Source organism: Ranitomeya variabilis, chromosome 1, assembly GCF_051348905.1.
Source record: "Ranitomeya variabilis isolate aRanVar5 chromosome 1, aRanVar5.hap1, whole genome shotgun sequence".
Classification (NCBI taxonomy): Eukaryota; Metazoa; Chordata; class Amphibia; order Anura; family Dendrobatidae; genus Ranitomeya; species Ranitomeya variabilis.
In genome coordinates, this window is record NC_135232.1 from 59,696,536 (window position 1) to 59,720,623 (window position 24,088).

Here is a 24,088-nt window from a genome sequence, read left to right on the forward strand (position 1 = left end):
CTAAAGTTTTAATAAGGGGGGCTTCCTGGACCTTGGTGACATATTACAGACTTATGTCTGGGTCCCTTTAAATACGGCAGCACATCGAGTATGTTCCAGAGTAGAGAAGACTATTCTTATATATATGACCGTGTATGGAGTAGTTTAATTATGTACATAATTTTTTTTTATATATATATTTTATTTTTTATATATTTTTTATGTTTTTCATATTCTGTACAATAATTCCTGAATAATGCAGAGTTCGGGGTTACTAGGATCGCTATTGTATTTTTTATATTGCTATTGCAATAGTTATGTGGTCCTGTCCTCCGTGTGGGCAAAGCCGCCCCTAGCTAATATGGCGCCATGGTCCTCGGATGGCTCTGAGCAGCAGCAGGGCAGAGCATTGTGGGTCCCTGACTGTGATGTCACAGACATGTGCAGTAGGCACGTGGGAACGCCGTGATCATGGCTGCCATTACTGAGCTGTGTATGTAAGTGTACTCAGATTATAATATCGTTAGTAAGGACACCTGATTTGTTTTTAATAACAATTGGCTATTAAGCTATTTTTAATTATTTTCACGCAGTATGGTATTCATAATACCCGTCAATAGCTGTGGTTTGATGGGCTGAGTAACTTGCACAATTGCACTGTTACACTGATGATGCACAATAACACTGTTTAATACTATTGACTTTATTATATTTAATGATTTTCTAATGAGATATGTTTGTGTTGGATATAAAATGTGGTCTCACCCTTGTATTCATTGCTTGACAAAGGATAACACATCCGAAACGTTGCCACACCGTTCAGGCATTAAAGTCCACTTTTTTTCAATTATTTTGTGCTGCTTTTCCTTTTTTTGAGTTTATATATATATATATATATATATATATATATATATATATATATATATATATATTAGCTCTGTATATAGTGTATAATGTACAGGTAATACAGTGTTCACAATTGACATTATACGCAGCACCTCTGTATATGGTTTCAGTGTAAAGGTAATACAGTGATCACCGGTGACACTATACTCAGGAGCCATGTATATAGTATACACTGTATAGTGTAAGTGTACTGGTAACACACTTAGGCTGGAGTCACACTAGGGAGTTTTACGGACGTATGAGCGCAGAAAATACGTCCGTAAAACTCGCCAAACAAACGGCACAATTATTCTCAATGGGTCTTGTCCTATCAGCCGTATATTACGGCGACGTATTATACGGCTTTCTACGGCCGTAGTAAATCGCAGCATGCTGCGTTTGTCAGCGTATTGCACAAATAATACGCCAATGAAAGTCTATGGAGGCGAGAAAAATACGGATTCCACACGGACCAGCAGTTTGACTTGCGAGAAATACGCAGCGGTATTAGTGAAAAGCCAGTAATTCAATTGCCGGCTTTTCATTTCTCCTTCCCCAACCCGACAGGATATGAGACATGGTTTACATACAGTAAACCATCTCATATCCCCTTTTTTTTGCATATTCCACACTACTAATGTTAGTAGTGTGTATGTGCAAAATTTGGGCGCTGTAGCTGCTAAAATAAAGGGTTAAATGGCGGAAAAAATTGGCGTGGGCTCCCGCGCAATTTTCTCCGTCAGAGTGGTAAAGACAGTGACTGAGGGCAGATATTAATAGCCAGGAGAGGGTCCATGGTTATTGGCCCCCCTGGCTACAAACATCTGCCCCCAGCCACCCCAGAAAAGGCACATCTGGAAGATGCACCTATTCTGGCACTTGGCCTCTCTCTTCCCACTCCCGTGTAGCGGTGGGATATGGGGTAATGAAGGGTTAATGCCACCTTGCTATTGTAAGGTGACATTAAGCCAGATTAATATTGGAGAGGCGTCAATTATGACACCTATCCATTATTAATCCAGTTGTTTGAAAGGGTTAAAAAACACACACACACATGATTAAAAAGTATTTTAATGAAATAAACACACCGGTTGTTTTAATATATTATTGCTCTCTCAATCCATTTGAAGCCCCTCGCTTGGCAAAATAATAAACCCACAATATACATACCCTCTGAAGAACTGTCAGGTCCCACGAGGTAATCCATCTGAAGAGGTTAAAATATTTTACAGGCAGGAGCCCTGCTAATGCAGCTGTGCTCGTGACTGTAAGCCCCGGCGAATGAAGGAAATATAGGTCAATGACCTATAGTTACCTTCAGTCGCGGTGATGCGCCCCCTGCTGGATGTCCTTATATGACCTGGAGCGTGGGAAAAAGTTCCCAGGCTGCAGTTCATGAGGACATCCACCAGGGGGCGCATCACCGCGACTGAAGGTAACTATAGGTCATTGACCTATATTTCCTTCATTCGCCGGGGCTTACAGTCACGAGCACAGCTGCATTAGCAGGGCTCCTGCCTGTAAAATATTTTAACCCCTTCAGATGGATTACCTTGTGGGACCTGACAGTTCTTCAGAGGGTATGTATATTGTGGGTTTATTATTTTGCCAAGGGAGGGGCTTCAAATGGATTGAGAGAGCAATAAAATATTAAAACAACCGGTGTGTTTATTTCATTAAAATACTTTTTAATCATGTGTGTGTTTTTTAACCCTTTCAAACAATTGGATTAATAATGGATAGGTGTCATAATTGACGCCTCTCCAATATTAATCTGGCTTAATGTCACCTTACAATAGCAAGGTGGCATTAACCCTTCATTACCCCATATCCCACCGCTACACGGGAGTGGGAAGAGAGTGGCCAAGTGCCAGAATAGGCACATCTTCCAGATGTGCCTTTTCTGGGGTGGCTGAGGGCAGATGTTTGTAGCCAGGGGGGGCCAATAACCATGGACCCTCTCCTGGCTATTAATATCTGCCCTCAGTCACTGGCTTTACTACTCTGGCAGAGAAAATTGCGTGGGAGCCCACGCCAATTTTTTCCGCCATTTAACCCTTTATTTTAGCAGCTACAGCGCCCAAATTTTGCACATACACACTACTAACATTAGTAGTGTGGAATATGCAAAAAAAAAGGGATATGACATGGTTTACTGTATGTAAACCATGTCTCATATCCTGTCAGGTTTTTGTGAAGGAGAAATGAAAAGCCGGCAATTGAATTACCGGCTTTTCACTTATCTCGCGCTGAATTAAATATAAATACAGAATATATATGTGTCTCAATGACATATATATATCTGTATATATGTTTTACCGAACATTTGAGCACATAAATCCATTAGATGTCGGTTTTGCAAGCCTGCGAGAAAATATCGCAGTACGGATGCCATACGGATTACATACGGAGGATGCCATGCGCAAAATACGCTGACACACCCTGCCTACGGAGGACATATGGATCACTATTTTGGCAACATTTCTCCAAAAAATGGACCGTATTGTCTTACGCTGAGTGTGACTCCAGCCTTACTCACAAGTGATGTTTCTAGTTGAAGATACTCAACTTTGCTTTTCTTCTTCATCCAGAGAAGACCACCATCAGTTCTTCCAGCCAGGATTCATCTCTGCAGAGAATAATGCACAGTTATCTAGAGCACTACTTCCATCACATTGCTCAATTTTTCCCGAACTTCTACACTATGCCAGATGAATAAAAAAAGCGACATAATGTCCCCTTGCACAGTAACAGGACCTCTGCTCCAACACACTGAAAGCAGTATCCTCAAAAATAATAACAGTAATAATATCTTTTAATTAGCCACCACAGTAATAATGTCCCACATCATGGCCACTTCCTGTAATGCCATCGCCAATACTGGCTTGCCCCTTTTACCTCATTTCTGGCTCCTTGTGTCTTACTCTTGGCCCCTCATGTCTCATTCTTGTCCTCTTTTGTCTCAATCCTGGACCCTTGTATCTCATTCCTGACCTCATGTGTCTCATTCCTGGCCCCATGTGTCTCATCCAGAGCAGGCCGACATAACTTTTTCCAGCCAGGACTCATCTGTCCAGAAAATAACACAAAGTTATGGACTTCCTGCATGGCAATAGATTTTATCTGAACATGCATCTTTGTAAGCTTTTGCTTCTGCTCACCGGTACCCACACTCAGTAAGGGCAGTAATGCCCTGATGGCAGTCATCTATCTATATATCTAGCTACATATCTATAGCTTTGCACATCTAACACCTAAACATCTATTATTTATCTTCTGCATTATATTCCAGTATGTGTCGAAAGGATGGTGTATATGGACAGCACACAATTGCCTCACAGATGGCACACACATATACACGGACAAACAAGTACTGTTTTTTTCATTAACAGAAATATCAGGAGGTGTGAAGAGGGACTAAAGTTCTATAATTATGCACTAGGACACTGAGATATAACTCCCAAATAATCCTCAATGAATAACAATGATTACCATGATGTCAGAAAATAGGTTTCTCTACATTTTCTGTGTGTTCCCAATTTATACCTTATCTACTTGTTACAAATCTGGCCTACTTCTGTTATCTACATCTTTCAGTCTAAACCCTACAAAAAAATCCATGTTTCATGATTATCTGACTATTCAAACTGCATTGTGCTTCTTGTTTCCCCATTAGCTACTTACCTTTAAAGGGGTTTTCTCACGTACAAAGTTCATTTAATCTATAGATCTTGGAGTAATAATAATAATAATAATCTTTATTTATATAGCGCCAACATATTCGGAGTAATTATAGCTTCTACAATTGGATGTGTTAAAAAAATGTCCCTGTGCTGAGATAATCTTATAAATGTGCCTCTACTGTGTACAGTGTAATGGCTGTGTCTGACCATCCAGGAACATAGCCCAAATGTACCACATCTCTTGTGCAGGGGAGGACGCAAAGGAGAGTATACAGATGGAAAGCTCGGGATCACAGCTTATTCTTTCTGTGAGGTAAAGCATAGTTTAAAAACAGACAGGGAAATGTTTTACCACACAGAAAGAATCATTTCTGTATAATAATATCTGTATACTCTCTTTTGTGACCCCACCTGCTCTGGAGCTGTGGTATGATCAGCCCATGTCACTGCATGGTCCGACACAGCCATTACACAGTAGACAACAGGGACACATTTACAAGATTATCTCAGCACAGGAATATTTTTTTAACACATCCAGTTCTGGAACTAATTATTATTCCAAGGTGTACTGACTAAAATGTATTTTGTTCATGGGGAAAACCCCTTTAAAGGGAACTTGTCAGCAGGTTTTTCTATTCCAATCCAATGGCATCTGAGTAAAGTGTCCCCCCACTTTCTGACAGATCTCTCTTGCCTACGTGATGAGACCCCCTGCCAAAGTTCTTGTGCACATGCCAAGGACAAAAAACCCTCTTACAATCACGGATATATGTCTTTAGCTAATGTGAAGTTGACAAGAGTTTTGTTTTTCATCTACATGTCCATGGGAACCACATCAAGTCTTCAACACTTTAGATCTCATGACATCTCAACTTCTAATAAAAGCGTTTTGTGCAGCCACTATGGACACATTATAATCATGGATTATTTGCAACCTATGTAAACAAGTATTGCCTTGATTCTAGGACAGCTGCAGCATTCTTCATATCATTGTAGGGGGTAAATATATAATTTAATTGATTTTTAATTGGCTTTTATTTAATTGGACCCAGTGTGTGTGTGTAATAGATATTAAACTCTATGGGGGCTTGTAGAAAATATACGGTAATATTTTATTATCCGGCCACCAGGGGCAGTGTTTTATGAAGAGAAATTAAAAGTTTAGTGCAATTTTATAGATTCTCAAAGTTTAATTTAATGATAGAAAAGTTAAATTTTTCAATAGACTGATTCAGTCATTGTTGTATGCTTACATTACCCTTTAGGATATATTTTAATGAAAGTACTTCGGTGTGACATAATTAGGAAAAACAAAGTGAATATTAAGAACATTCACTTGATACCTACATTGTCAATTGCGTTTTTCACAAAATATCATGCTCCTGTACACATTTTTCTCATGGTAGTTTTTGTCACATTCCCCATTTCATCATGTCAAGTATCTGCCAACCTGAACTTTTGCCCTTGGGTCTTATTCTTTAGTGTTCAATTTTAACTTTTCAGCTTCGTCTCATCTACTGTCATCGTTAGACCCATTTGCTGAATCATCAGAATTCAGACTATTTAATCATGTCCTTCTATTAACAGAAATGTTGGAAACATGGTTCGTGCCTGTAGTGATGGATTAGGGTTCTTTTTGCCTAAATAAAGGTATATTCCAGAAAAAAAGTAGTTAAACAATTTCACCCACCATAACTTATATTCTTAAAGTATTCATTAAGAACCATGCCAACTTAAAATGATTGTCCTTGGTATCTAAGGATTTACTGCATATTGAAAGAAATCCTTCAGCTAAAACATTTTAATTTACTCTATTTTCGTTAGCAGAAAAATGAAAAGGTAGGGCTTGTAGGGATTTTATGCACCTGTAGCTTACAGATCAATGGGAGAATGCTTCTTTACATATAAGAATAAGTAATACCTAGAATAAACAATGGGGACCCACATACCAAAAATACTTTAACAAAAGTAAAAAGTAAAACATGGAAATAAAAAGCAGATAAAAAGGACCTACATGGTCAACGTGGAAGAGGAAAATCACAGTCATATAGGATCATACAAGAAGCAAGAAAACTAGATGTGAAGTCTGTGAATATTCCCACCTCCAGGAATTCCAGGCTCTTCTTTTGATTAGTTGGGCTGATGCCTATACCTCCAAGGTCATGAAGGAGTTAAAATTGGAAATACTTAGCTGTAACCGAAATCTGTTCATCGAAGAGCTGGAATGCTACATAATAATCAGTGTATGCGGCAGGGGCGTAACTACAACAGGTGCAGGGGTTGCAATCGCACCAGAGCCCTGGAGCCTAGTGGGCTCTAAAAGTCCATTTGGCCTATAGAAAAAGACTATTGCTATTAAAGATTTAAAATATTTGGGGGCCCCGTTGAAGTTTTTGCATCGGGGCCCATTTGTTTCAAGTTACGCCACAAGTTGCCAACCGTCCAGAAATTTGTGGACAGACAGTAAAAATAGGGCACTTTTATTTCCCATCCATAGAAAAATGTGTTGCATCTGTGAATTTTTTTAAACTAGATGAGCTCAAAGATTATTATAAATGTAATAATCATCTTCTTATAGCTCACAGTGAATGCAGATGATGTCTTCATGTACTGTACTGTTATACAGTCATTGATTTCTTTTCAGAAGCTGTCCAGAATAAAATAAAAAATAAAGTTGGCAAACCTGGCAGGAAACAGTGAAGCATAGTGGAGATCAGTGCATGCTTATCATGCAATATCTTCAGGGAGACATCTGATTGGTTCCAAATTTATTCTGTAGCAAAACAAGAGCCCCAAAGATTCAGCCTATGTCATAACGAACCATTTATCCATTAAAAAGAGTAAGGACTCCCATAAGTCATGCTATGGCCTTTACAGAGTTCTCATCTCAAAATCATGTAGACAATGTGGGATTATATTAAACGGTTGTCCACTACTTGGACACTCCTTTTGTACAGTAAACACTCCCTTTTTTAAAATAAAAAAATGGGTACTTACCTCCCGATCCAGCGATATTGGCGACAGGTCTGTTGGGGTTTGTGTCATATTGTAAATATAGTACAACTTTGATTTCTTTTTATAAAGCATTATTACATTTGCACAGTAACATATATATATATATATATATATATATATATATACAGTGTATATATATATATATATATATATATGTATATATGTATATATACAGTATATGGAAGATCTGAACATGTACACCTTTAATAATTGTCAACAGACACAGCAGAAAAGACTCTTCTTTGAAGCTGTCAGTAAAAGTGTTTGTTTGGACCAAGTAAAAGAGAAATGAGATTTCTTAGGTCTAGTGCAGCGCATTGCACCTCTAAAAGCTGACATTATTCTAAAAAGCCGTGAATATACAGTTCCTTGTCAGAACGAAATAACAAAACTCAGCTAAGCTGTCATCTCTGACAGGCCGGTGTAATGAGCAAAAGAATGCTGAGTTTGTTTAAAAGTTTCCATTCAAGTCAGCTGGGTATAGCTGTATTTAGTGATAACACGGCACATATGTGCTTCATTAAAGGTGTCACAATATCAAATATTGACACCCATATTATCACAGTACAACACATTTCTCCTAAAACTTTTCTTTGTTACTCCTGGGTTTTAAATATGTCAGCTAGAAACTAATAAATCTCTTTTATAGAATTGAAGAATGTGGAATTAGCTGATACCACGGGAAATCAGATGGTTCATGGAATGCCTTTTTTTCCTTTCATTACAATCTCAGTATAGACTATTGGAAAATTATTAGTCCCCTTAAGAGTTTACTCTATTAGTTCATTTTTTTCTGAGTGGTTGTTAATCCTTTGACAAAATGGAACATTGACATAGATGCATCAAAAGGACCCCATTACCAACAATCTAGCTAGATTGGTCAATAATTAAATTGATCTGTCAGCAGATTTTTGCCATGTAATCTAAGGACTGCCTGATGTAGGGGTTAAAACATTGAATTCAGCAATTTTTTAATTGTAAGGCTGTGTTCTGTTGTTTACTTACAATGAAGGTTTTATCATTAAGGCCTCTTTCACCCTTCTGTTTTTTACAATCAGTCACAATTAGTGTTGAGCATTCCGATACCGCAAGTATCGGGTATCGGCCGATACTTGCGGGTATCGGAATTCCGATACCGAGATCCGATACTTTTGTGGTATCGGGTATCGGTATCGAAACAACATTAATGTAAAAATGTGTAAAAGAGAGAATTAAAATAAAAAAATATTGCTATACTCACCTCTCCGACGCAGCCTGGACCTCAGCGAGGGAACCGGCAGCGTTGTTTGCTTAAAATTCGCGCTTTTCCTTCCTTACGTGAAGTCCCGGCTTGTGATTGGTCGCGTCGCCCATGTGACCGCGACGCGACCAATCACAAGCCAGAACGTAATTTTAAAATCCTGAAGGACCTAAAATTACGTCACGGCTTGCTGTGATTGGTCGCGTCGTGGCCACATGGGCGGCACGCGACCAATCACAAGCCGGGACTTCACGTAAGGAAGGAAAAGCGCGAATTTTAAGCAAACAACGCTGCCGGTTCCCTCGGTGAGGTCCAGGCTGCGTCGGAGAGGTGAGTATAGCAATATTTTTTATTTTAATTCTTTCTTTTACACATTAATATGGATCCCAGGGCCTGAAGGAGAGTTTCCTCTCCTTCAGACCCTGGGAACCATCAGGAATACCGTCCGATACTCGGGTATCGGTATCGGATTGGATCCGATACTTTGCCGGTATCGGCCGATACTTTCCAATACCGATACTTTCAAGTATCGGACGGTATCGCTCAACACTAGTCACAATCCGTCAAAATGTTGAAAAGACAGATCCTGTGCTGATTGTAAAAAACGGATGCACTGGAGTTGTTTTTTTTGACGGTTCCACTGCATCCTAAAAGGTTATGTGCACACGTTGTGTATGTGTCTTCGCTGCAGTTTTTCACTGCAAAAAAGCATACGCAACACAACCCATGATAAAAATAATTAAAAGAAATTAAAAATCATGATATTCTTACCTTCCAGCGTCCCGCGCAGCCCCTGCAGCCATCCCGATGCTCGCGATGCTCCGTTCCCAGTTATGCATAGTGAGACAATGACTTGTGATGACGTAGTGGTCTCGCGAGATTGTTACATCATCGGGATATTTCGCTGTGCATCACTGGGAAGCGGAGCTGCCGGCAGCATTGCGAGCATCAGGAAGGCCGCGGGAAGGCTGCGGGGGATGCTGGAAGGTAAGAATATCTCAATTTTTTTAAATTTTTTATTTTTAACATTATATCTTTTTACTATTGATGCTGCATACGCAGCATCAATAGTATAAAGAGAGAGAGTGAGAGAGAATTTCCCTGAAATTCTTCCACGCATGCTCAGTTTGAAAAGACCGCATCCGTCGCTGGATTCCTGCTTTTCACAGTCAGCGATGGATCCTGCACCCATAGGCTTCCATTATAGCCAACGACGGACAGCATAGGATCCATCGCTGAGCAATTTTCCGACGTACAGAAAAAACGTTCCTCTGTGCGTTTTCTCCACCCGATGGACAGCAATTTTACAATGGATCCACTGCATGACTGATGAAACGTGAGGCCATCCATCACAATCCATCGCTAATACAAGTCTATGAGAAAAAAACGGATCCAGCAGCACCATTTGCTGGATCCTTTTTTTTTCACAAAACGACAGATTGTGACAGAAAAAGAAAGACGGAAGTGTGACAGAGGCCCAAGAGATTATTATTGCCCTGACCACAGAGCACATGAGCTCTTGTTCGACCAAGCCACCTCCTCTCATAAGCAGCTCACTGTCAATAGTTAATTTAATAGAGAGCCTACTGTGGGTGGGGTCAACTTCCTGAGCGCTGCTTCGTGTTAAATCCAAGAACTCTGATTGGGTCACAACTAAGTGATACATCACTGGAATCAGGGTCTCTGGCCCTACAATATTCTGCTCTTAAATGAGATGGTAAAATCCTAGTGAAAGAATCCCTTTAAAGGAATTTTTTGTTTATGAGCCAAAAATACAGTACATACAGGGATGCATAGCGGCATCTACCAAAAGTTGAAGAAGTAGAAATATAAAAAAGAAGTTCCAAAAAGACTGCTTCTCTTCTGAACAAATTGACAATTAATTCTCAGCAGTCTCAAGAATTAAAAAAAACAACTTTATTCACTCTTTTTTAAGCAATCTCCATTTTCATCCAGTAGGTTCAGATGCTTTTCCATATTTATTTATCAGTTTAGTGATTGGCTGTAATGGTTATAAGCTGTAGACTGTAGAAAACATCATTTAAGCTATTTAATAATAATAAATAATCTTTATTTTTATATAGCGCTAACATATTCCGCAGCGCTTTACAGACATCATCATCGCTGTCCCCAATGGGGCTTACGATCTAAATTTCCTATCAGTATGTCTTTGGAATGTGGGAGGAAACTGGAATGCCCGGAGGAAATCCACGCAAAGACGGAGAGAACATACAAACTCTTTGCAGATGTTGTCCTTGGCAAGATTTGGACCCAGGAACTCCAGCGCTGCAAGGCTGCGGTGCTAACCACTGAGCCACCGTGCTGCCCTCTCAGAGTCCGGAAAGGAGCAGCAGAGAAGCAGCAATTGTGAAGAACAGGGGTTCCCAGCCTGCCACATTTGGCTCCTGGGCCACAAATGTTTGGTTCACTGCAGTCTTTCAGCTTAGTGCGTTAACACCATGTCTAGCGATTCGCTATGTAGAGTACGCCTCCAGATGATGATTTTACGGATCTGAGGGAGAAATAAATATAATAAGTTGTATATCAGATAATACTACCAGTTGGAGAGGTGATTGACGCTGGATGCAATAGTGTGATGACTATGCTTGATACGAGAATTTAATTGGGGTAAGGTGGGCACTCTTGGATGTAAATATAATACTCATAAGGCAGAAGGCACAAGGTTTCAGTGTGATTTTTTAATGGGGCATCCTTGGCTGTCTTTACCAGAATCTAAGTATCACTACTGTGATCATAGGGGCACTGAATGTGATTTAAAACTATATCTCAAAGCTGACTGTGGCCCTCACGGTAAGAAAGATTGGGGACTCCTGGAGTAGCAAGAGGTAAAAAACAATGATTTTGTTATTTTCAAAGAAAAAAAAATGTACTATTAAAGTTGCAAATAGGGACCCTGCTGCATATGGTTGGCATATATTATCAATCCTTTATTGAGGTACATTATACATATCGAACTCTAAATAAACTTTTTTCACCATTTTGTTTTGCTTATCTACTGTAATGTTTAACTTTAAAATTGCCTTTAACTACTTATGAAGCTCCCGTATTTTGGCTTCTAACTTTTAACAAGAGTTGACATTTTGGCTTATCTCGGTATCGTATCTTGTGACTTTATCAGAGCAAATGATAAAATAAGTATGTTCATAAAAAGAATAGGGTCACATTGATTTTGGCTTTAAGCACCATAAATTTATATTAAATTCACCCGTCCCGAAAAAAAACAAACAAAATATTAATTTTTAGATGGTAAAGGATGAAAATTCCAAAATTGAAGCAATCTTTATTTTGAAAAGTTTAAAAAACGATAGCTATCCTAAGGTATTCCAAACCTCCTCTGGTTAATACAAATAACAGTAAAATCTAATATGTTTTCGGTAACATCGTACAAGACCCACCATCAAGTTAAAAATGAAACAAAGCAACTACAGTCAGACTGTATTAATAAACACTTTCAACTGTGAAATCAAAATGCCAAATATGTTCAAGCAATTTGACTCCGGAGCATTTTACCTTCTACCTTAAGATAAATTCAGTTTCCCACTGTGATCATTAAAGATTTACATGGTGTGTCTTGCTGGGAAAGAATGGAAGCATTTTAAGACTGAAATAGTATGAATCAAAGTGGTTATAAAAGATTTATTCTTTACTGAAAGTAGAAGTGTCCCTGTAGTTTAGCTATTTGATATCTATCATGTCAATGAAAGAGATACTTTCATACAAATACATGATATGGACGTTTTGACCAATGGTCATGTGTGATCTGTGATATTGGCAAAGTCCCTAAATACTGAGAAAATTACTTGGTATACGAATATAGAATTAAGTATAGATAAAATGGTGTTATAAATAACAATATTCTATTTCAACCAACATCACGTATGATTCTGAGATGGAATAAGGTGAGATGTAGACTTTAGGTCTTTAGTCAAATAACTTTGGAACCCTGCAGAGATTGAGAAATATATACTAGCATTGGAAAAGTAAATAGGGCTCATCAGAAACCTGTGGTGTTTGGAACTGGAAATATTTTACATTATAATTTGAGTCTTATAGTTCTGTGATTATGGGGTTATTTTTACTCTATTGACTATAGGGTATTTTGTAAGACAGGGAAAGTACTTGGAAAACTAGATTGTCTAACAAACTGAAAAAACCTTCTAGCATTTCTGGATATGGGCATAAAAGTAAATTATTAAACGAGTTATCTTTTGTTATTTTTTTATTTCTAATATCTAATATTTTTTATTTCTAAAATCTTAACATTTTCTGATATGCATGAACTTAAAAAATTGCTCATATAGCTTTTATATATATATACAGTGGGTGCGGAAGGTACCCCTTTAAATTTTTCACTATTTGTTTCATTGCAGCCATTTGATAAATTCAAAAAAGTTCATTTTTTTCTCATTAATGTACACTCTGCACCCCATCTTGACCGGTAAAAACACAAAATCTAGAAATTTTTGGAAATTTATTAAAAAAGAAAAACTGAAATATCACATAGTCATAAGTATTCAGACCCTTGCTCAGTATTGAGTAGAAGCACCATTTTGAGTCTTCTTGGGAATGATGCAACAAGTTTTTCACACCTGGATTTGGGGATCCTCTGCCATTCTTCCTTCAGATTCTCTTCAGTTCTGTCAGGTTGGATGGTGAATTTTGGTGGACAGCCATTTTCAGGTCTCTCCAGAGATGCTTAATTGGGTTTAGTCAGGGCTCTGGCTAGGCCAGTCACAGAGTTGTTCTGAAGCCAAGCCTTTGTTATTTTAGCTGTGTGCTTAGGGTCATTGTCTTGTTGGAAGGTAAACCTTTGGCCAAGTCTGATGTCCAAAGCACTCTGGATGAGATTTTCAATGAAGATATCTCTTTACTTGGCCACATTCATGTTTCTTTCTGTTGCAACCAGTTGTCCTGTCCCTGCAGCTGAAAAACACTCCCATAGCATGATGCTGCCACCACCATGTTTCACTGTTGGGATTGTATTGGGCAGGTGATGAACAGTGCCTGTTTTTTTTCCACACATACCGCTTAGAATCCAGAGCCTCTCACCTGGCCAAATCAGTTCTCATGCATCGCACTGACGAGGACCAACACTCCGAAACACTGTGTCTGCGAATTGAGATACTGATTTGGTATTTTATCCTAAGTCATATTGCAAGACTCGTTAAAGGGTTGACTGTGACTTGTAGGATCACTACTTCCAACAGGTGGTGCTATAGAGTTCAAGTCCTCTTTTTCTCTGAAGAGGCAGTTTGCGCACAAAAAAGTCTAGCTTCATCTCATCAGACCAGAGAATCTTATTTCTCATAGTCTGGGAGTCCTTCATGTGTTTTTTAGCAAACTCTATGTGGGCTTTCAAATGTCTTGCACTGAGGAGAGGCTTCCGTCGGGCCACTCTGCCATAAAGGTGCAACTGGTGGAGGGCTGCAGTGATAGTTGACTTTGTGGAACTTTCTCCCATCTCCCTACTGCATCTGTGGAGCTCAGCCACTGTGATCTTGGGGTTCTTTTTTACATCTCTCACCAAGGCTTGTCTCCCATAATTGCTCAGTTTGGCTGGATGGCCAAGTCTAGGAAGACTTCTGGTGGTCCAAAATTATTACATTTAAGAATTATGGAGGCTACTGTGCTGTTAGGAACCTTGAGTACTGCAAAAATTATTTTGTAACCTTGGTCAGATCTGCACCTTGCCACAATTCTGTCTCTGACCTCCTTGGCCAGTTCCTTTGACCTCATGATTCTCATTTGGTCTGACATGCTTGTGAGCTGTAAGGTCTTATATAGACAGGTGTGTGCCTTTTCAAATCAAGTCCTATCAGTTTAAATAAACACAGCTGGACTCCAATGAAGGAGTAGAACCATCTCAAGGAGGAACACAAGGAAATTGAAACAAGTGAATTAAATTTGAGAGTCTGAGCAAAGGGTGAATACTTATGACCATGTAATATTTCAGTTTTTCTTTTTTAAAAAATTTGCAGAAATGTCTACACTTCTGTCTTTTTTAGTCAAGATGGGGTGCAGAGTGTACATTAATGTGAAAAATGAACTTTTTTAAATTTGCCAAGTGGCTTCAATGAAACAAAGAGTGAAAATTTTAAAGGGGTCTGAATACTTTCCGTACCCACTGTATATATCAGTTTAGAAAACACATACATGTGTCACCTTTTCTACCTTTCCTCTTCGAACATCAACACATCTCAAGATGACTGAAACAAATTAGTGCCTTTAAAAAAAATAGATGACTTCCCCATACTTCGTGAGGAGACATTTCAGTTTTATGTATTTGCATAGCTGTTGATGTATGGTTTATGGACTTTTGATGCTGTCTCACAAAGCCTCTTAATAGGAAAATTAGGATATGTAGATTCAGAAAGTAAGGTTTGTAATTGGATCAAAAACTGTCTCAAAGACCGCACCCAGAGAGTTGTGGCAAATGACTGGTGCTCTGAATGGTCTACTTTATTTAAGAGGTATGTCCCATGGCTCAGAGCTGGAACTACTTGTTAGGGTTGGCGGAACGCACCGAATATATTTATTAGATGGGATAGGTGCGTTCGCAACCCGGGATCCACCGTGCAGGAAAGAACCTGCTGCTAAGTAAGGCAGCAAAGCAAATTAGAATAGACAAACTCTGTTACTTGACAGAGCCCGTAGTAAAGGGAATGCTGTGCCCTGTTTAGCTCACAGGGGACACAGCTACTGTGAAGAGTCGACAGTGGTCATGCAGTCCAACCAACATGCAGCTCCTCTCCGGAGGAGCCGGAATTCTATCGGCTATTAGCCAGCCCTGAATTCACACATAAACTCCTCGCCGGAGGTGCCAGCATTCTAGGGGCTTATTTCAGCCGGGTCCCTGACCACACACACGACCACACTGGCGCTGAGCTTGTACATATTTGACACAAGCGCATGGCCGTGCGGTCATGAGAACCTTATATAGCTGCAACACCTACAGGACCTTCCAAGAAGGACCAATGGAAGGCTGCCACATAACTTGATCAGGTTCAGGACCTTCCTGGACGACCAATGGAAGTTGCTGCTGTATCTGAGCATGTGACCCTTGATCTCCACTGAGAGATCATACCCTGGGCATGCTCAGTGTGTGCAAAGCAGGACTTAGTCCGAGAAAAGCCTGCTCACCGCAGATCAGTGCAGGGTACAATAGCAGAGCCTGGAGAGACAGCAGTAACCCTTTGCACAGTATCAGACTCAGTGAGACGCTGGGACCGATGTCTCCGCTGAGCAGGCTCCACTTCGGCAGATGCAGAATGGGAGACCGCAGCAAACACGGCTCGAGATTCCCCCTGTGCAGCAGCGGGAACTTGACTCCTAACATTACACCCCCTCCTAGGGCCCCCCTCCTTGAGCCTTGCTACGCTCAAAAGCTGCAATGAGCAGTGGAGCCCGAATGTGCTCCACAGGTTCCCAGGTTCTATCCTCTGGACCCTTCCAGTCCACCAGATAAAATTTCTTGCCACGTACCACCTTGCACCCCATGATAGCATTCACCTCAAACTCATCTGAGGATGAACCCCATGTCCCAGCAGATGACTCAGAAAACCGGGACAAATGAACGGGCTTTAAGAGGGAAAAGTGAAAAGTGTCGGTGATACTAAGGCGTGGAGGCACAGCCAAATGGTAGACCACAGGGTTGACCTGTTCCAGAACCTTGAACGGGCCAATATAGCGAGGCACAAACTTAGTGGACTCAACTCGCAGCCTGATGTTACGGGCGGAGAGCCACACTAAGTCGCCAGGAGCAAAGGTCAGAGCGGGGCGCCCGTGTTTATCAGCAGAAACCCTCATTCTCTCCTTGGAGGCCTGGATGGCATCCTGTGTGCGGTACCAGATGTCACGTGCCTCCACTGCCCAGTCTGCCACCCTAGAATCGGTGGATAACACGGGCATGGGCACAGGGACACGCGGATGCTGGCCGTAATTTAGGAGAGAAGGAGTCTGCCCAGTGGCAGTTGTTCAAGGTAAATTCCACCCAAGGTAGCAAAGATGCCCAATCAGCCTGCCTAGCAGAGACAAAATGTCGCAAGTATGTCACCAGAGTCTGGTTGGTCCTCTCTACCAACCCATTCGTCTCGGGATGGTATGCAGAGGAGAGATTCAACTCTATGCTGAGTAAACGGCAGAGCTCTCTCCAAAACCAAGATGTGAACTGGGGACCCCGGTCACTGACAATTTTATCTGGCATTCCATGTAAACGGAAAATGTGCTTTATGAATAACGCCGCCAAGGCCCGTGCAGAAGGTAACCGTGGAAGAGGCACCAAGTGCACCATCTTAGAGAAATGATCGGTGACAACCCAGATAACGGTGCAGCTACGCGACTTGGGTAAGCCCACCACGAAGTCCATCCCGACCATTTCACAAGGCCTGCCTGCCACCGGTAGGGGGTAAAGCAACCCAGCAGGCCGTTGCCGAGGAGACCGATTCTGGGTGCAGGAAACGCACGCCCAAATATAGTCCCCGACATCACGGGCCATATGCGGCCACCAGTACGTTCTCGCCAAAAGCTCAGATGTCCATTTGGTCCCAAAATGCCCACCCACTCTGGACGAGTGAGCCCAAGAGAGAACCTGTGGTTGCAAATTCGCTGGCATGAAAGTCTTGCCCGGGGGCACAGACTCTAGCAAAACCGGAGCTACAGTTCTCAGGCTCTCAGAAGCTCCTCCTCCTCCTCAGATGACACTATGGAGCAGGAGAGAGCGTCGGCGCGAATGTTCTTCTCCCCGGAGAGAAAATGAAGAGTAAAATGAAACCGGGAGAAGAACAGGGACCATCTAGCCTGGCAAGAATTCAGCCGCTGGGCCATCTGTAGATATACCAAGTTTTTGTGGTCAGTGAAAACCTGGAAGGGAAAGCGAGCTCCCTCCAAGAGATGTCTCCTCTCTGAGAAAGCCAACTTCATGGCTAGCAACTCCCTGTCCCCGATGGAATAATTCCTCTCCACTGGTGTGAAGGTCTTGGAGAAGAAGAAGCATGGATGCTTTCGACCTTGAGCATCCTTTTGGAAAATGACTGCTCCAGCACCAACGGATGAGGCATCCACCTCCATGAAAAATGGCTTATCTACATTGGGGCGATGTAGAATGGGAGCGCTAGCGAAGTGTGACTTAACCGAGAGGAAGGCCTTGGAGACATCCTCTGACCACAACTTGGGAATGCTCCCTTCTTGGTGAGGGCAACCAAGGGAGCTACCAAAGTTGATAAGTATGGAATGAACTGACGATAGTAATTAATGAACCCCATAAAGCGCTGCACCGCTTTAAGTGAATGGGGTTCCTGCCAGTCCTTCACAGCCTGTAGCTTGGCAGGATCCATAGCCAAACCCTGGGCAGAGATGATATAACCAAGGAAAGGCAAAGAATCCTGCTCAAACACACACTTCTCCAACTTGGTGTAGAGGGAGTTTGCCCGTAAGAGGTCGAAGACTTTGCGAACATCTCTCCGATGGGAGTCAATATCTGGAGAGTAGATGAGAATATCATCCAGACAGACTACGATCGAGGTGGTGAGCATATCCCGGAAGATGTAATTCACAAAGTCTTGGAAAACGGCTGGGGCATTACAGAGCCCGAAGGGCATCACCAGATATTCATAGTGCCCATCCATGGTGTTAAAAGCCATCTTCCATTCGTCCCCCTCACGGATGAGATTCAGGTTGTAAGCACCCCGCAGATCTAATTTTGTAAATACCCTTGCTCCCCGTAGCCTATCAAAAATCTCAGATATCAGGGGTAATGGGTACTTGTTCTTAACGTTGATGGCGTTAAGACCCCTGCAGTCTATGCATGGACGTAAGTCTCCACTCTTCTTCTGTACGAAGAAGAACCTAGCCCCTGCAGGTGACACTGACTTCCTAATGAATCCTCTTGCCAGATTCTCTTGGATGTACTGAGACATTACTTCCATCTCCGGGAGAGATAACGGATAAAATCGACCCCGGGGAGGCTCAGCACCAGGCAAGAGGTCAATAGGACAGTCATAGGGGCGGTGAGGCGGAAGGGTCTCCGAAGCCCTTTTGGAGAACACGTCCGCATAGGGCCAATAGTGCTTGGGGAGAGAGGAAAGATCTGCGGGTACCTCTGTTGTAGCAAACTGAACGCACTCCCTCTGACATCTACCCTCACAGGATTTACTCCATCCCAGAATTCTCCCTGAGGACCACTCTATATGAGGAGAATGATAGCGTAGCCATGGTATCCCCAACAGGACCTCATCAATTCCCCCAGGAACGACTAATAGGGAGATAATCTCCTGATGTGATGGAGACACAGAAAGAGTGAAAGGAATGGTTTGGTGGGTAATCTGTGAGGGTAGTGTCGACCCATTTACCACTCGAACGGTAACTGGTTTGGCGAGCATCACCAGGGGTATTGAGTGATGCTGGGTGAAAGCGGATGACATAAAATTACCCTCCGCCCTACAGTCCACGCATAGCTCTACCATAAGAGTGGATGGGCCAATGGTAATTGTCCCCTTGAAGGACAAGTTAGAGGCAAATGTCACCGTGTCTAGTGTTCCTCCTCCAACTGCCACTAGACGCTGATGTTTCCCTGACCGCTGAGGACACTTGGAGGCAAGATGTCCTGAATGCCGGCAAACATGACAGACCTTAAGTGCACGAGCGGACTGGGACTTGGATCCCGCTCGTGTCACCTCTATGGCCTCATGTGACTTGGACGCCTGGACTGGAGATTCCAAAGGTCTGGTGAAGTTGGGAGCCATCCGAAACCTCTGCCTACACTGGGCTCGCTCCAACCTTCGCTCGTGAAAACGAAGGTCTATGCGAGTTGATACAGCTATGAGCTCCTCCAGTGTGGCGGGAATCTCCCTAGTGGCCAAAGCGTCCTTCACCTGGTCAGCCAGCCCTGTTATGGTTCTCAATGGCAAGAGAACATAGCCCAGCATACATAGGAACTAGCTCTTGGAAGGATGGAAACTAAACTGACCATGAACTAAACCTGCCGCACAACTAACAGTAGCCGGGTAGCGTAGCCTGCGTTTTATCCCTAGACGCCCAGCGCCGGCCGGAGGACTAACTAATCCTGGCAGAGGAAAATATAGTCCTGGCTCACCTCTAGAGAAATTTCCCCGAAAGGCAGACAGAGGCCCCCACATATATTGGCGGTGATTTAAGATGAAAATGACAAACGTAGTATGAAAATAGGTTTAGCAAAATCGAGGTCCGCTTACTAGATAGCAGGAAGACAGAAAGGGTACTTTCATGGTCAGCTGAAAACCCTATCAATACACCATCCTGAAATTACTTTAAGACTCTAGTATTAACTCATAACATCAGAGTGGCAATTTCAGATCACAAGAGCTTTCCAGACACAGAAACGAAACTGCAGCTGTGAACTGGAACAAAATGCAAAAAACAAACAAGGACAAAAGTCCGACTTAGCTGGAAGTTGTCTGGTAGCAGGAACATGCACAGAAAGGCTTCTGATTACAATGTTGACCGGCATGGAAGTGACAGAGGAGCAAGGTTAAATAGCGACTCCCACATCCTGATGGGAACAGGTGAACAGAGGGGATGATGCACACAAGTTCAATTCCACCAGTGGCCACCGGGGGAGCCCAAAATCCAATTTCACAACAGTACCCCCCCCTCAAGGAGGGGGCACCGAACCCTCACCAGAACCACCAGGGCGATCAGGATGAGCCCTATGAAAGGCACGGACCAGATCGGAGGCATGAACATCAGAGGCAGTCACCCAAGAATTATCCTCCTGACTGTATCCCTTCCATTTGACCAGATACTGGAGTTTCCGTCTGGAAACACGGGAGTCCAAGATTTTTTCCACAACGTACTCCAACTCGCCCTCAACCAACACCGGAGCAGGAGGCTCAACGGAAGGCACAACCGGTACCTCATACCTGCGCAACAATGACCGATGAAAAACATTATGAATAGAAAAAGATGCAGGGAGGTCCAAACGGAAGGACACAGGGTTAAGAATCTCCAATATCTTGTACGGGCCGATGAACCGAGGCTTAAACTTAGGAGAAGAAACCCTCATAGGGACAAAACGAGAAGACAACCACACCAAGTCCCCGACACAAAGCCGAGGGCCAACCCGACGCCGGCGGTTGGCAAAAAGCTGAGTCTTCTCCTGGGACAACTTCAAATTGTCCACCACCTGCCCCCAAATCTGATGCAACCTCTCCACCACAGCATCCACTCCAGGACAATCCGAAGATTCCACCTGACCGGAGGAAAATCGAGGATGAAACCCCGAATTACAGAAAAAAGGAGACACCAAGGTGGCAGAGCTGGCCCGATTATTGAGGGCAAACTCCGCTAAAGGCAAAAAAGCAACCCAATCATCCTGATCTGCAGACACAAAACACCTCAAATATGTCTCCAAAGTCTGATTCGTCCGCTCGGTCTGGCCATTAGTCTGAGGATGGAAAGCAGACGAGAAAGACAAATCTATGCCCATCCTAGCACAGAATGCCCGCCAAAATCTAGACACGAATTGGGTTCCTCTGTCAGAAACGATATTCTCCGGAATACCATGCAAACGAACCACATTTTGAAAAAACAGAGGAACCAACTCGGAAGAAGAAGGCAACTTAGGCAGGGGAACCAAATGGACCATCTTAGAGAAACGGTCACACACCACCCAGATGACAGACATCTTCTGAGAAACAGGAAGATCCGAAATAAAATCCATCGAGATGTGCATCCAAGGCCTCTTCGGGATAGGCAAGGGCAACAACAATCCACTAGCCCGAGAACAACAAGGCTTGGCCCGAGCACAAACGTCACAAGACTGCACAAAGCCTCGTACATCTCGTGACAGGGAAGGCCACCAGAAGGACCTTGCCACCAAATCCCTGGTACCAAAGATTCCAGGATGACCTGCCAACGCAGAAGAATGAACCTCAGAAATGACTTTACTGGTCCAATCATCAGGAACAAACAGTCTACCAGGTGGGCAACGATCAGGTCTATCCGCCTGAAACTCCTGCAAGGCCCGCCGCAGGTCTGGAGAAACGGCAGACAATATCACTCCATCCTTAAGGATACCTGTAGGTTCAGAATTACCATGGGTGTCAGGCTCAAAACTCCTAGAAAGGGCATCCGCCTTAACATTCTTAGAACCCGGTAGGTATGACACCACAAAATTAAACCGAGAGAAAAACAACGACCAGCGCGCCTGTCTAGGATTCAGGCGTCTGGCGGACTCAAGATAAATTAAATTTTTGTGGTCGGTCAATACCACCACCTGATGTCTAGCCCCCTCAAGCCAATGACGCCACTCCTCAAAAGCCCACTTCATGGCCAAAAGCTCCCGATTCCCAATATCATAATTCCGCTCGGCGGGCGAAAATTTACGAGAAAAAAAAGCACAAGGTTTCATCACGGAGCAGTCGGAACTTCTTTGCGACAAAACCGCCCCAGCTCCGATTTCAGAAGCGTCGACCTCAACCTGAAAAGGAAGAGCAACATCAGGCTGACGCAACACAGGGGCGGAAGAAAAGCGGCGCTTAAGCTCCCGAAAGGCCTCCACAGCAGCAGGGGACCAATCAGCAACATCAGCACCCTTCTTAGTCAAATCAGTCAATGGTTTAACAACATCAGAAAAACCAGCAATAAATCGACGATAAAAGTTAGCAAAGCCCAAAAATTTCTGAAGACTCTTAAGAGAAGAGGGTTGCGTCCAATCACAAATAGCCCGAACCTTGACAGGATCCATCTCGATGGAAGAGGGGGAAAAAATGTATCCCAAGAAGGAAATCTTTTGAACCCCAAAAACGCACTTAGAACCCTTCACACACAAGGAATTAGACCGCAAAACCTGAAAAACCCTCCTGACCTGCTGGACATGAGAGTCCCAGTCATCCGAAAAAATCAGAATATCATCCAGATACACGATCATAAATTTATCCAAATAATCACGGAAAATGTCATGCATAAAGGACTGAAAGACTGAAGGGGCATTTGAAAGGCCAAAAGGCATCACCAAATACTCAAAGTGGCCCTCGGGCGTATTAAATGCGGTTTTCCACTCATCCCCCTGCTTAATTCGCACCAAATTATACGCCCCACGGAGATCTATCTTAGAGAACCACTTGGCCCCCTTTATGCGAGCAAACAAATCAGTCAGCAGTGGCAACGGATATTGATATTTAACCGTGATTTTATTCAAAAGCCGATAATCAATACACGGCCTCAAAGAGCCATCTTTCTTAGACACAAAGAAAAAACCGGCTCCTAAGGGAGATGACGAAGGACGAATATGTCCCTTTTCCAAGGACTCCTTTATATATTCTCGCATAGCAGCATGTTCAGGCACAGACAGATTAAATAAACGACCCTTAGGGTATTTACTACCCGGAATCAAATCTATGGCACAATCGCACTCCCGGTGCGGAGGTAATGAACCAAGCTTAGGTTCTTCAAAAACGTCACGATAGTCAGACAAGAATTCAGGAATCTCAGAGGGAATAGATGACGAAATGGAAACCAAAGGTACGTCCCCATGCATCCCCTTACATCCCCAGCTTAACACAGACATAGCGTTCCAGTCGAGGACTGGGTTATGAGATTGCAGCCATGGCAATCCAAGCACCAACACATCATGTAGATTATACAGCACAAGAAAGCGAATAATCTCCTGATGATCCGGATTAATTCGCATAGTTACTTGTGTCCAGTATTGTGGTTTATTACTAGCCAATGGGGTGGAGTCAATCCCCTTCAGAGGTATAGGAGTTTCAAGAGGCTCCAAATCATACCCACAGCGTTTGGCAAAGGACCAATCCATAAGACTCAAAGCGGCGCCAGAGTCGACATAGGCATCCGCGGTAATAGATGATAAAGAACAAATCAGGGTCACAGATAGAATAAACTTAGACTGAAAAGTGCCAATTGAAACTGACTTATCAAGCTTCTTAGTACGCTTAGAGCATGCTGATATAACATGAGTTGAATCACCACAATAAAAGCACAACCCATTTTTTCGTCTAAAATTCTGCCGTTCGCTTCTGGACAGAATTCTATCACATTGCATATTCTCTGGCGTCTTCTCAGTAGACACCGCCAAATGGTGCACAGGTTTGCGCTCCCGCAGACGTCTATCGATCTGGATAGCCATTGTCATGGACTCATTCAGACCCGCAGGCACAGGGAACCCCACCATAACATCCTTAACGGCATCAGAGAGACCCTCTCTGAAATTCGCCGCCAGGGCGCACTCATTCCACTGAGTAAGCACAGACCATTTACGGAATTTTTGGCA

At 42.7% G+C, this 24,088-nt stretch overlaps 1 long non-coding RNA gene across 1 annotated transcript in view; it reads left to right on the forward strand.

Moving 5' to 3' along the window:
- The first annotated feature begins 428 nt into the window (after nucleotides 1–428).
- The window catches only part of LOC143793708 (uncharacterized), a 65,478-nt gene continuing 41,818 nt past the window's right edge, over nucleotides 429–24,088 (forward strand). The window contains exon 1 of the long non-coding RNA XR_013220211.1: nucleotides 429–476. This is a non-coding gene — a long non-coding RNA (uncharacterized LOC143793708). The remainder of the gene's footprint in view (nucleotides 477–24,088) is intronic.